Raw genomic sequence first — 15,754 nt, forward strand, 5'->3', positions numbered from 1 at the left:
TTATTGATTTTTTCTACAATGTTTCTTCATGAAAGCTGAAGGTTAGGTTAACCTGCCCAATTTGACTTTTCATATTAATTTAGGTTATTGAACGCTGAAATGGTAAAAGATTCGTACATAGCGACGTCCGAAACTTGTGATAAGTTTATTGGTTATTAAATACGAATAATATAAAGAATATTTTTACTAGTTAATGCCATCCCGACCTCTCCGGACGAGAGCGTGCCCGGTTTCTAAACCGTGTATTATAGTCTACACTTATCTATAGTATATATTTTTTATATTATTGGATTATGGTTGTAGTGTATCGCAAAAACTCTATGAATTAAATGAACAACAATGTCTTTAATCTCTGACATTGTATTTAATAGTTATATTAAGTATTGGTTACAGCTTACATAGGTTTCATTTGAAGTGTGTAATCTTTCTGATACGAATAAGTCGGTTCATCGGTTGTAATAAATTAATTAAATTCCTATTCCGTTTCAACCACAGATTATGCAAATGCTCAATATATAACGATATATATACAATAAATAAAAGAATATGCAAGGCAGAATGATGTATATTGGACCGTAAATAAATTGGACCAATTTTATATCTCAATTTTTTTTTTAATACTGGTAACACAACAATACATGTCCGCCATATTGTTTTATGATAAACATACATAAAAATATTAATAAGTATATTTAATATGTTTCAATAAAATAGATTTAAATCACCAGAGTTTATTCTATAACAATGAAATTGGTTAATGCCGGATTTTTAATTAAGAAATACTTTTATTCAACATATTTACAAGCATCTTTATATTTCTTGATAATTTGTTTCAGGAGTAAAAAGAAATAAAATATACGTATAACGTAGTACGTTGTGTACCAAAACACCGAACGTTTGATCGTTTTTACGTAAATCCTGGTATCGTAAGATTTCTGTGTGACGTATGTTAAAACTGTTTCAGCTTGAAATTCAAACTCATAGCAAGCGCAGGGAAAGCCTGGCCGGCTGAGTCATCAGACCTGAGCCGTTTAGCGAGTGTTTGCAAAGATACCTTTACTAATAAGCCAACTGATACTGATATTCAACAGTATAATTCAAAGGGTGATCTAATTATTGAGATCATTATCAAAAATTTATAGCTTATTATAAACACACCCTGTATCAACAGTTTTTTTATATAAAAGGCAAGAAAATAGTATATACGTATTATAATGAAGTTAGTAAGTTAAGTTCATGAAGACAAGCTTCATATATATTACTCATTTGTACCTAAAAGTTAAAAAAAAATAACTTAAAGGGATATTTATATTCGAAGTTATTAACAATATTATAACATGCTATATATTTATAACTATATAAAAATAGAGAGGTAAATTTATAATATTTTTTATTTTATTCTTCATTTTATTTGGTCAATCGGCCAAGTTATTTGTTAACGGAAATTAGTTTTACACGAATTTTTAAATACATGGAATTTACATATATAATCCAATATTTAATATAAATAACATTATTGATAAGCATTTATAAAATAAATTTTATTAAATTTTTAATCTCCTTTTTTATTATCTTAACGCTCGGGAAAATCTCAGCTGTCTATACAAGAATTTAGAATCCACGAAGTTGATTCTCGGATATAACGTTGACTATACAAAATATTTATTAACTTAAATAGTTTTGATATAACGTAATAATATTTAGTTTTAACTGTTTATTTTAAATTACAAGAAACTTTCGACTATATACAACGACTTAAGTATGGACAATTGAACGCAGAACATGTTTTTTTTGCCAAACATTCCCCGAATGTTTGATAATTGATATATATGTATATATATAATTAATCTTGTAGAGAAATAGTATAAATATAGCCTTATAATTAAACTCAATGTGTTGATATCCAAGATCATAAGCTACTAACTTTGTTATTTTTAGAAAAATATTGTTATTGCCTATGAGAAATTGTACCTAATGTCAATGAATGTGGATCTAGTATAATTCTAGAAGTTACGGCCCGTTTTGTATAAATGAAAAAGAAATGCGGGTCACCTCGTAATTATAAAAATAGTTTTCAATTTATACTGACAGCTCTATATATATATATAGAGCTGTCAGAAATACGTCCACAGATTATAATATTTAATGTAAATTAACAAAATAATATCAGACGACTGTATGTTGTAGATTTAAAAGGAATATTTAAAAAATTATGCCTGGACTAAAAACTACTTTAATATTATTTTTAACCATAACCGCGATTGTTGTTGTTAAAAAAAGGAATTTGCGTCTTTGCAAAAAAAAATATATATATTATTTAATTACTTTACTTGTATATATCTTTCTTAAATTATTATTTTTATCGAAATATTGTTTTTCAAATTATATAATGGAATGGAATTAAAAAGAACTAAAATCGTCGTCGTGTCTCTAAATAAATATATATAAAATCTATTTTATATATATTTATTTAGAGACGTACACGGTTTTTTTTAATATGAATAACCATATTTATATAACTATTATTTTCCAGTAGAAAATGATAGCTGAGTGCAGAAAATTCACTTGTAAGTAATTAAAGAATATTAATAATATTGTTTTCATTCTACAGTTTTCAAAGTTACTTGGACGTTTTTTGGATTATTCTTGGAAAACTTAATGTATAGTTTTCCTTTGTGTAAGCCACGTTACCATACAACTTCACCATAATATGTCCAGTCGCCAGATATACTTGTATTTATAATATTGTTTTCATTGAAAATAGTATAATGTGATTTTTTTTTTCAGTGGATTTTAAATCATAATAAATTTATCAAAAAAACATTTCATATAATATTGGCATAAAATTTCAACATTTTAAAATAACATTAAAAAAGCATAACAATTCGTAGGAGTAAGGAGTTAATTATGAAAAAGGTTTTGGTTTCGCTACAAAGGGAATACTGTCGTCTTTGTAATATACTGTTTGGTATTATCTGTGGTTGTGTTAGGCCAATTGTAACACCTTTGTAATTAGTTTACAAAAAATGCAAAAACTTTATAATATTATTTTATTTTATTAAAATGGTATTACAATTTTTCTCACAACAAAACTATTTGACTGACATTTGTTGATCTATAGCATTCATAACTACCCTAAGGACGAGATAGGAACAGGGAACTAAAAACCGTAAGTTTCAAAGTTTACAAGTATGAAATTCACTAAACATAAGCGTATATCTGTGAATGAATTACCCCAATACTATCCTTGTTTAGTGCATCTTTACAGTGTTGTATAAGTTATAGCCTGCGTATAAATATAAAATATTTAGAATAAGGTTATTATTTAGATATTAAATAATAATTCTAAGCTTTATTAAAGCATTAAATTCTTAAAATAGAACATCACGATAATAACAATATGTCACTATATGAAAGAATACAGATAATGTTTAGTTAATTTTAATAATGACCACAGAGTAAATCGGTCAAAATGTAACCCATTCCCAGTTAAAGAACGTTAGATTTTAAAATGGCGGGCAACGGTGGACTTATTGATTTTGTTTTTGTGATGCAACTTTTAGAAATTATTGAATCATGTTGTATTTTAAATAAGAAACTCATATATTTAAAGTTTTATTTATAAATAGATCAGAATTGTTTTCGATCGTCCTTAGTTGCATTGTTTTATTTATTGAATTTGGCTTTATGGCTGGAGTCAAAGGCGGTACTGTTGCGCATTTAATATTATTTATAAGACAAAAGAAAATATAAAAATATTTACAAAACATTCAGTGGAATTTTATCTATCACGATATATAGAAATCTTTCTTAACTGATAACATGATAACAATATTTTTTTGTTTACGATAATTTTATATAAAAAACTTTTATAAAAAAAATTATAGGTTAACTATATGAGGTAAATGTATGGGTAACACAGAAAAGAAAAATATTTTATTATTATTATTATTAATAAGTTTATTATATTAAAGGTCTAGAATTAAGTAAAGTACTCAATACTTACATTTTATATTAACAGTACGTTCACATAAAAAGAAAGCTTATTTTTTAAGGGAGGAGGTTGGTTTTCGATTGTAAATTTTTTCATAAGAAAAATTTGACATCGAACGAGAATCGCTTTCATAATGTGACGCAAATACATGATAATATTTATATTTAATATTAACCATTATCATTTTCATGTCATAGAGCCACTGTCCTCTAAACGTATGTGCTTCTAAGTCAGCTTTCCACTGAGTACTGTCTTCCTACATATTGCACTATTATACTTCATACAAAATTTAATTTTATAAAACAAAAACTAAAAACTCTCAGTGTGTAGTGAGCCGTACAGACTTGTAGTAAGGATGATGTAAGTCCAGGTGTATTTTCCCGAGCGATCATTGGCATTTAGGAAAGTATATGAGAGACTGAGAGTATTCGAGAACGGTCGAATAGAGGGAAAAAAAAGAGAAATTTCTGCTCTCTCACACGTCAAAGAGAACGTGCTTATATGGTTTATAGGAATTATGCACCCAAATATGTATATGTTATATCTATACATAAAATAATTGGAAACTTACTTACTATACGACAGTCCAATATGTATAGAAAAATCTACATTGATTGATATTAATTTTATAATGTTTGTCTATACTATTCGTATATGAAAATAGTCAGTCTATAAGAACATTTTAAATTATATACAAACTTTTTAAATATAAATTATATATTAGACAAAAACACGTTCAGAAACCGCACTGTAACAAGCGACGCGTCTCAGTACCGAACCGGGAACCCGCGAAACGATTCCTGAACGTTATTCGGTTGGTGTCCGTCCTAGATGTTACACCCATCACTGACAGCATTATACAACGCGCCACCTAGCGTTAGGACACGCATACATAAAAAATATAATATTTAATTAAACAAGTTTACTTTCAAATTTCAGTTTCCTTGCTTAATGAGAACAGTTTCGATAGGTCATACTTCATGCTGATCAGGAATTCAATATCGTTATTTAAAACAACATATAATATATAAGTCATAATGTTCTGATATACAAATGATATTAATGTTACCGGATTGTGAAATAAATACTTCATTAATTTTTTTTATATAATACGTCAAACCATTAGTGATGTAGAGAGCCGAGTATCAAGTCGCTTCTTTATTTCTCGTTTCAATGCCGTAATGATACTACAGCGTCCAATGAAATCTCAGGTATTCTCTAAACCGAATGAAATATAACTATCGGAGCGCTGCATATTTTTGTAAAAACCGAAAACGCGACATCTATGAGCGATGCCGCAAACTTCAGCGGGTGAAATGCGTTTACAATCTTTATTATCGGCAGCAGTAATGGTACTACAAATTTAGTTCTTGCCCTACAAAAAGCGTTTCTCCTTTCATAATAATAAGAATACGTCGAGCGAGTCGCTCGGTTTGTGCCGGCTCGTTCGATACGTGCGAACGCGGCGCGCTGCGCTCGTATGCGTGCGTGGGTGCCGCTGTGTGCGTGGGCCGCCCGCCTCCTCCCCCCCTCGGCCCCCTCGGCCCCCGCGACCCGCGCCGCTGGCCCCGCGTTCACCGAACGTAGCTTTCTGTTAAGTTATATAACGACATACATATATACGCTCAGTAAATAATATACACTGTGAATAGCGAGCTATGTGCTGCCACCTAGCGGCGCGCTCCACACCGAGCCACAGACTACGAGCGAGCGATACGTTTCTTTATACGGATATTACTCAAGGACCTGAAGCATCAGCTTTTTGTTTATTTTATATTTTATGTGTAATTGGAAACTTTACTTTTGTTTATAAGTTTCGACTCTGCTTATAATATTCGATAGGGTTTTAATAGGAGACGAATGTTTAGGTGTAACCCGTGGCCTTTATTCTATTCTTGTTCTAATTAGTTGTTTCCAAATAGTGTTAATAACGACTGTTAGAGATAACTAATTCTGTTTGGAGAAACAGAACGTCATTAAAGTTGCAGCTCTAATGATCTAGTATATAAACACGAGTATATATACATTTTAAATGTTCATTAACTGTATTATAAAAAATTAAATTCTATTAGTCTGTGGTTCCAATACGCGATTGCCGAGCGCTCGCCTTGGAAGGGAGTATTCTTTGGCATTGGCTCGGCTTGAGTCTGCTCGAGTGGCTCGAGGTCTCGATTCTCGAGCCGACTCGGGCCGACTCGAGCACGACTCGAGCTCGAATCGAGCCCGTAGCAACGGGAAAATTTCACAAGCAGCCATCCATGACGCAGTCGACTTACCCGCGCGGCGCCCCGTCCGACATGTCTTTAAAATGGCGCGCTGGCCTTTCGTTTTTGAACGTAACGAAATAAGGCACCCATATTAAGTGTTCTATTCTTTTAATGAAAATATATTAATTAGTTTCTATTATATTATTCGTTTTATTTAATTCCATTCTATAAGATATCTAATAAATTGCGTGTGATCTACATAAAGACATATTGGACCTAATTAAAAAAAATATATAGTTTAACGCAATACGTTCTGAAACATAAATTATTTAAATCCTATTCTATTTAATATAGCTAAATGCTGGGCATTTCATATACTAACTTTTTTTTATAATAAATAACGTTCATCACATTTAATAATTATAAATTCAATGTAAATATTTTATTTTACATACAAAAAGATTAAACTTCATGTACAGAATTTCGGATGACTTGTTAAAAAAAAAAACAGTGAATTTATTTAGTTTTTGTTACTCTCGGTTTTATTTTTTTGTGAATATAATAATAAAAATAATATGAGAGAATAAAAACCTTTTTGTGCGCTCAAACCTGTAGCGCTCAGCGCTTGATACCGTTACCGGCTGGGAGATTTTCCCTGTCACGCAATTTAGAATACATTTCACTTTCATAACATAACATCAAATCATACTAATAGTGGACAGACAATGTATAGAAAACTAAATATATTATTTATATTTTAAGTTGCGAGATACGTTCCGTTTTACTGACGGTTTTTGGAATCGAAACTCACGAATGAGGTTGGTTTCCATAACTTGATGACTACGGAGGAATATTTGTATTATTTGGTAAACATGGCGTCGTTTGTATGACAATGGCCCAGCAGCTTTGATGTATAACACGCAATGTAAGACGAATTATAATTGATACAGAATAATTGATTGAGTAAAATATAAGTATAAATAAAAAATGGCGCATACATATAATAAGTTATTTCATTGTATTGTTTTTGTGTTATTCTTTATCAAATCAGTAGAATTAGTTTGATTGAGAATTTTTGTCTAATCAGCTCTCCAAAACAAAGAAATCCACATGTTAATAATTTATAGTGGAACAAATCTTAGCTGTTTGTGTCGAGTCTGAAGATAAATAATTATATATTAATATTGAATTAAGAGGAAAGTTAAGAGGAAAGAGAGATACAAACAAAGAATAAAAAATATTAAGTTATAATATACCTAACGAACAATTCCATAACAAAAAAAAGAATTTAAAATTATATACAATATACAAATTTTTGGTTCAGATATATCATTAAATTAAATATATATTTTTCTATATAGTTAACTATATAATTCGACTAAATTTTCTATTTCCAAATCTATATTAACAACTTAACAGCACTAAATTAGTTAAATTAAAATATCTATTATTTACTCTACCGTATTTCCATAAGATTATTATACTGCCAGGGTACTGTCGATAGAGTTCTTAATAGATTGGATATAAGTAATTAAATAATGATGTATATTTTATTTAGACCTCTGCGTATAACGGAGTTGTTTTGGGGGTAGGATAACGCTATCAGTGAGGTTTCAAGGTCTCGCCAGCTAGTGGCTGTAACCATAGATCTGTTTCGCAATCGGCACCACGCTGTTACCGAGCTCCAGCCAACATTAAACTCTAAGCTAACAGTCGCAGGGTGCCATTCAGGTCGTTATCAGTGCGGCGTGTGATAACAGCGAACGCTCGCCCGAGCAGAATCGTATAACAAACGAAAACAAACCCACGCATCGCTCGCAAAACGTTACGGAGACAATCGACAGCGACGCCACCTACAGCTGAGCGGACGTAATACAATCATCAAAAAACATATACAAAACGGACGAGCTCTTAAAAAGGAGGCGTCATTTCAAAATACCTATTTCGGTATTTCAGGACCGAAATCAACTTCATAACAATTAACGATACGTCCCCCGCCTCTAAATTCCTCGCCGGGAGCGTGCTGCCGTCGCCGTACGTCGCGATAGGACTCCTTCGCATAGATAGAATAGAGAGCGGTTTCCGAACGCACCCGGCCGCGCGGCTGTGTGCGTGCGGCGTGTCGCGACACGTGCGGCTGTGTGCGCCTGTCCGTGTGCACGCACACAGCCGCGCGGCCGGTGAGCGCTGTTCACCGCACTCTGTGAGCGCAAACAACCATCTATAAGGCCACGCTATAGCTGACAGAGGGACGCGCCGCGACACAGGCCGGATATTATTTTACACTTTTTATTTACTATGCCGCGTTCATTATGCTACATTTTATGTTTTCATAGCTATATACATACCGATTCGCGATTTTATAAAAGGATATTTAGTATTAAATACATTTAAAAGGCAATTAGTGGAAATATAGCAAAAAAATACTAATTTTTTCTTTGAACATATATTTTTTAATTTGTTTTATTGTGAATGTTTTAATTAAAGATCATTTTTGTTATTTCATTTTAACTGAATCGATGCAAAAGTCGTATTGTTTTCTTATAAATTATGCATTATAAATAATATTAAAGTAAATGTATAATTTGACAATACACAGAACACTTCCTTGAGCACCAAACAGTATCCATTTCTTTTATTTAACATACAAAGAAAACAAAACCAATATTTTTTGCAGAAATTCCCTATTATTGATAATTAAAGGGATATAATTTCTTAATGTCCAATGATTTTACATGGTTATTTTATTTAGACAAATATATAACATTTACTATGAGGTAAATTTTATCTGCTTGTTATAACAGAATATATTTCTAGTTATTCTAGTTATACATTTGTTTGAAAAAGCAAAATTTTTACCGTAATATATAAAATTTATAGAAAAGAACTTGAATTAAAATAAATCAATAAAAATTCTAGAGCAATAGTTTAGATTCGAATTAATTTTAAAGATAATATTTACATGCTTAAAGATAATCAAGACTAAAGATTAATTAAATTATAGAAATATATCAAAATATTACATTTAGGTTTTCATGGTGTTTAATATAGTAAATCAACGTACTTAAATATATTCTGACGTAATTTTGAATATTAAAATTTCCGTTCTAAGTTACAGCACAAGAACCATCCGATATAGTTTCAAGGACAGTCTATCCTACCCTTTATATTTTACAAGTGGAACCAAATCTATAAGTCATTGTAAAACGTTAAAAAATGTAAAATAAACTTCCCATACAAAGTAAATAGTAAAACAGTGAATCGGCTTGAGGCGCGGCGCAGCCGGTATATTTCCGACATAATACCGCTGCGTCGAGCGATTACTACTATATATTCTATATACATTTAATAGCTATACAGGCGCGCATAGAACTGGCCGTACTTATGTGAGCGCTACCAACAGACGCTCTGCAGCGCTGGGGCGCTTTAATATTATGTTTAGTCTAATGTAAGAATATCATCCGGTGCTGCAGCGCTTCAGAATCTGGTCGGCCGGCTTATTATTATCGTAGATTGGCGTCGGCGCAACTACACGGCGTTAGAAGGACGTTCCGTTTTAAATATCAGGTTTTATTATTATGAAGAGCGGTGCTGAGGAGTGCGGACCGTGGAGCGAGGCGGGCGGAGGTTGCGTGCGATAACATTTGACATTCGTAATTAGTAGCCGGGGCTCGGGGCTCTGCTTGGGCTCCGAATGAGGTTCGGGCTGCGCAAGCGAGGCTGGCCATGGACAGTCCGTCCGCTCGGGACAAAGAGGTCGCGTTGCGTCAGCGGAGCGCCAACGGACGTTGCCGCCGCGACGCCCGCATCACTAGTATACCACATACCACGACTCAGTCTACAACTACGTCAACTATGGTCTATGACAACCAACCTCTTTATACTTTACATAGGATCTAGTATGATAGAACAAAAACCGTTATAAAAAAAATAATAGTATTTGTACTTCTCTCCGTTACTGTGATATATTTAGTTGGACAGTCAATTTTAATATGAATGTTAATAACAAACAACTTAATTCTTACAACGGACGTCAGTTTTGACAAATAAAAACAAAAGTTTCCAGATTTCCAATTCGCTAATATATCACAAGTTCCCAGCACTAAAACCGAAATACCGAACTCGACTAATGAGTCCGAAAATAGGGAGCGGCGAATAACAACCTTAACGCCTCGTAATAAGGTCGGAGAGGAATTTGATTTAATACATCAGACGGAGTCAAAGAGCAGAGATAGAGATAAAAACGAGGAGGAAAACATCGACGCTCTGCGACAAGCGATACGACTTACAGTACGGCCGTCTTGAACAAACAATACCAGAAATACGTCACGCCAAAATATTCTTTATTTAAGTATTGATAAAAAACAAAATCGCCTGAATGGTACCAGCAGGTAGACAGTTGACACGTCGCGAAATCATAACGAATGGTACGAACTGTACATGATGTATCAAATTCATTACTATCATAATAATTTCTTTATTTTATACGTACGTATTTGTTATTTTGATTCTCTAACATCCTGTATACATATTGTAATCGTATTGTCAACTTTTAATATCACAGTATAAGTTCCCTTCGATTCATCTTTGAATGAATTCAAAGACAATGAAGACTCGTGGCTCATAGAGCAATTGTTAACTCTGATGACAAACACGAAATTTATTTTTATACTTACATTATAAGAGGCTATTTCATACGTTTGAACAGAAAACCTATATTGATAATCGTTTAGCCAACAGTCGACGCATGAAAAAAGAATTCTCTCAAACAGAAGTATGGAAACCTCATTAGAATTTATTTTACAAATTAAAGTTATAATATATAAAAATGGTTAAAAATAAAATATTATATATAACAAAAAAAAGGGATTGTATTTACTGTATTTTAAGCTTATATAAACTAGAAGTAAATAAATCGTTTACATGACGCACCATCATTATACATTGCGCGTTTAAAACTGACTCACATTATATTTATAGAGTGAATTAAGCAATGTATTATTAAGACTGGTCGATATTCTGAATATAAGTGTAGTGATTCCCGACCCGTACCAAGTTAACCAATGTCATTATAATAGAGTTATTTTTTGAAAAGTTATACTATAATTTAATATTTACATATAAGAATTTAATATATTTAATGCGAATACGAAACGATTCTTTAATTGAAGTTATAAGCGGACGGACGTAGAAGTGTCATTGAGAACCTCGTTGTTCGGAGTCGGTTAAAAATAAACGGAACATAAATATATAACTTATAAGTGAACATTATATAGAGAATTAAAAGAAATGCACATAAAATAATAGTTAGAATAACTGTATCATATATTATTGTCTTTTTAATTCCATTGGACAATATTATTATAAAAAATCTACAACGTCGAACTACTAACCCGGTTTTGATGAACCTCTTCGAATTTATAGTCAGGATAATTGATTCAAGGTTGTCATCCAGAGGAATGATAATATGTAAAGGAAAGAAAAAAAACGTTCCCACGGGCAAAACCTATTGCTGCATAGATTATCGTGTTAAAAGACCTACTATTAGGTTTTCCCTTGGCTTACGTTTGTTTAAACTCGTCACAACTAGCCTAACCCCGCCATACTTATTTGCTTTTATAACTGTTTGTATGTAAATAAAATAAAAATAGTTCTTCCTAAACAATTAACTAATAGTATTCATTAATGTATGTATATTTATTAACGAACTAGTCCCTGCCGACGACTTTTGTTTTCTTGTTAACAGTTTATCTTTGTTCTGGTCAAATAATATGGAGTGAAACGTATTTTCCTGCGGTAACCTGCGGATTCGCGAATTATCAATACTATTGACAAAATGGTGCTGTTATTTTAAACTAGTTTTTGCCACCGACTTCGTTCCCATTGGAATTTAAATTATTCTTTGTATAGTCAGAAGGTTACGTAAAAGTATTGGGACTTATCATTTCAATAAATAAAAAAATTATGTTCATTAACATTTTCTTTGAGAGAAATATTAAAAAATTCTTATATTTTATGGAAACATTTTTATGTATACTCTTTAGTCTCTTGTATTATCCCGATGGTAAATATCCTATTGTATGCATTGATCATAGTACGTAACACTAAAAAAATGTAGATATCTACACCTAGATATAGTTATTTGAAATTAACGAGTACAAACACAAAAACGAAATCATCATCTTTATAATAATTACGTAAAAAAAAATTTCAATAAATTTAAAATGTTTATAAATCTGTTCGTTATTTTAGTATTGATTATAAATGAAAATATTATTTATTAGTACGTATTGCTTAAAATTTACAAATATTTGCCGAAGATATTAATTTTTTTTAAAGGCAACTTAGTTGGATGTTCTTGATCTTCATTATTAGTTGTTCGGAACTAAGAACACAGATAAGCAAACCATTTGGCAATAACATGTAAAATTATTAAAATTACTGAAGAGTAAATGAATTGACAGTTCTATAAATATAAATTTTGTAACTGAGTACGGTATTCGACTTGAACGAAAATATGAAACAAATCGTTACTATTATGTACTTATTTTAAATTAAATTAATAAACACAATAATTACATATACGTAAGATTTTCATTAACATGTTATAAAAATTAACCATTAAAATATTATGCTTGAACGCGTGATTAAAAACGTTTTTGATTGGTTTAAATCAAGTGACATATTGATATCACGTGACCCAAATATATGGCGTCTTTAGCATTTTGGCGGTTCTTTTTATTATTTCATATTTGATTATGATTTTGTATCAATTGTAAGTGTATCATAGTATAATCACAAATATGGTATATTTTCTTCAAATTTATTAAATATACTATTATATCAATAACTATTTATGTGCGTCAGTGTTAATAAGTGAAAAAGACAAAAAAATATTGTTTGATTTTAACATACGTTCGAGCCCGGGGGCGTGTTACGTGTATAAATTTTGTTTTACAGAACAAAGGTATTTTTAAATGTATCAAAGGTATAATATATACGATTTTTATAGAACCTTATTTTGAAAACTATTTCTATAAATGTAATTGAAGTGGTTATCGAGGAAAAATATTAACTGGCTAACAATAACGTCATGTTTTAGCTGTAATTGCTAGTTTTGTCTAATCGGTGGCATTTGCTTGTCTGTATCGCGATATTCAGCCTTAATGCTTACACAATAAGGTATATAACTAATGTTTTTTTTAATTGTACTACAATGTAGACTTGATTTCTGGTTAACATTGCGATTTCGATAACGCTTCAGTATTGGAGTAGATTCGTGTGGGGAGACAAATACCTATTCATTACGATCTGCTTCTGGGATAAATTACTAGGAAAGGTTATATTTTTTCTATTCTATTTATTTTATAATAAGTATAAACTGCTAGGAATATAAAGGTCTTTCTCTGTGTAGTTTTGAGAGACGTGTTTTCATATTAAGGTCTGACGCTTTTATGTTAGAAGTAAAACATCCTTGTCATAATTTCGTTTGTGTTGATATCGGTAAAGATTCTTTATTTATAATGATTACACTAAAACATTAGAAATGTTCAAATGAATTGTTTTTTTCGGATACTAAGCAGTTATTGTTTTATATCTACATGCATGTTCACGATCCGACGTTTTGTTTAAATTAAACCCGAAAATCTTAAATATCATTGTGAGAAATATATATAAAATCCATACCAAGAGATCAATATAATTAATTCAATTACAAATATTTTTCTTAGTTTGTATTTAAATAATAATAATTGATATAAGTACTCATTATATCGAAAAACATTCTTGGAGTGAATAAGGTGATTTAGAAACAAATAAACAATCCATTTATATATATTAGTACTTATATACTGAAATACAATATACATAGCGTAATTTTAAATGGTTGTTATTTAAGGGTGAAACGCCAGAGCTAATCAAGTCCAATGAGCGTTCTCTTACGAGATGTCATGATAGTTTAATGAAATGATATTTTTAAAACAGTATATAAGTGTCATTTAGTTCTTAGTTTTTCTATATATAAATATTTTAGCTGTGTTGATAGATATAGATTTGGAAATCGGGAGTTAAATTGTTTATAAGTATGTATGTATGTAAGTAGTATAACATAAATATATAGACATAATAAAAAAATATATATTAATGAAATATTAATAAAAATTGATATTTGTCAATTAATAACTCAAAGGGATGGAACGGTTTAAATGGTTTTCACCTTTTATGCCATTGCAGCAAACTTGACATTTGCAGCACTTCTGCAGACTCCGGCGGGCTGAAACCACATACTAGCTGCCAAAATTTGAATACTTTGTTTTAGGACCGCTTCGTCGTATTATTTTTAATGGAATTTCAGCTAAATTATTATTCTAAGGCAAAGGATTAAAAAAGAATTACAATACAATAATTTATTATAATATTTTCGACGTAAAGATACCTACATGCATGGCCCGCTTTCTCACGTAGTTGTGTAAAGTGACACCGAATGAACAGTCAGCTTTTCGGCGACTTGGTATATTGATAACACCATATTATAACAGAATGCTGTCAAGAAATAACCGTTCTTATTACCAGCGCATTGAGACTAGAATCGTTCGATAGATTTGACGGATGGTGTCTTAGTACACGAGGAGTGCAAGTGGTGCAATCCACGGCTCATGCTTCCGCACATGTCAGGTTCAAAGCGCCAGCGCACCTTGCGCATAAAAATATACTAACTCGACACGCTAGAACACTTTTTTTAAGACACTCTTAAAGTCATTGCGGCATACACATACGTTCACGGGCTTTCCTTTTTGAGGTATGAGAAATCCACTGATTTGGGATAAATATCAAATTTATAAGGATAATTGTAAGTTTTGAATTTTAAATCGTTTTCGAATAGTACATAGACAGCACTATATCAGTCGAGCTGTTGAAATCTGTTACGATTTTAAAGTAACAAAGGGTTACTCATAGAATCCAAGCTATTTGGAAGATTTAAATTTTTAGTTAATAACCAATTCCGTAATCCAACACATACATACATATTATCAAAACCTCAACCTTTTGAAGTCGGTTAAAATCATAAATATGGTTTCTATTGCAAATAACAAATTAAAAATCCTATGCTTATTATGTTAATTCTCTATGGTATCTTAATGATATGCAAATTACTTATATCTGTTCTTATGAGACGGTTTCATTTAAAATTCATGACCTTATAAAGAGCGCTTACACTTCAGTCAACAATACTTTTAACCTCACATATAATAGAAAACTAACCATATGTTATAAATATATGGAAAAAAATAAATGCTCATTTGCGATACATCTTACTCAAATTATTTTCACTGTTACATGTATATGATATGAAGCTGAATAAAACTGTATCACAAGCGACAGCGTCATGCAATTTTAATGTATCTATTTGTGCTGGCTTTAGGCTTTATTAGTGCTGCGTTAATGGGAACGATGGTATTGTATGAAACGTACATATACTTATATATGTATGATGTTTGTATGTTTGTTGTGTTAAAAGATATTCGAGCTCGATTTTTTTATAGTAAATTTTTTA

The sequence above is a fragment of the Danaus plexippus genome, assembly GCF_018135715.1.
Source record: "Danaus plexippus chromosome 18 unlocalized genomic scaffold, MEX_DaPlex mxdp_20, whole genome shotgun sequence".
Classification (NCBI taxonomy): domain Eukaryota; kingdom Metazoa; phylum Arthropoda; class Insecta; order Lepidoptera; family Nymphalidae; genus Danaus; species Danaus plexippus.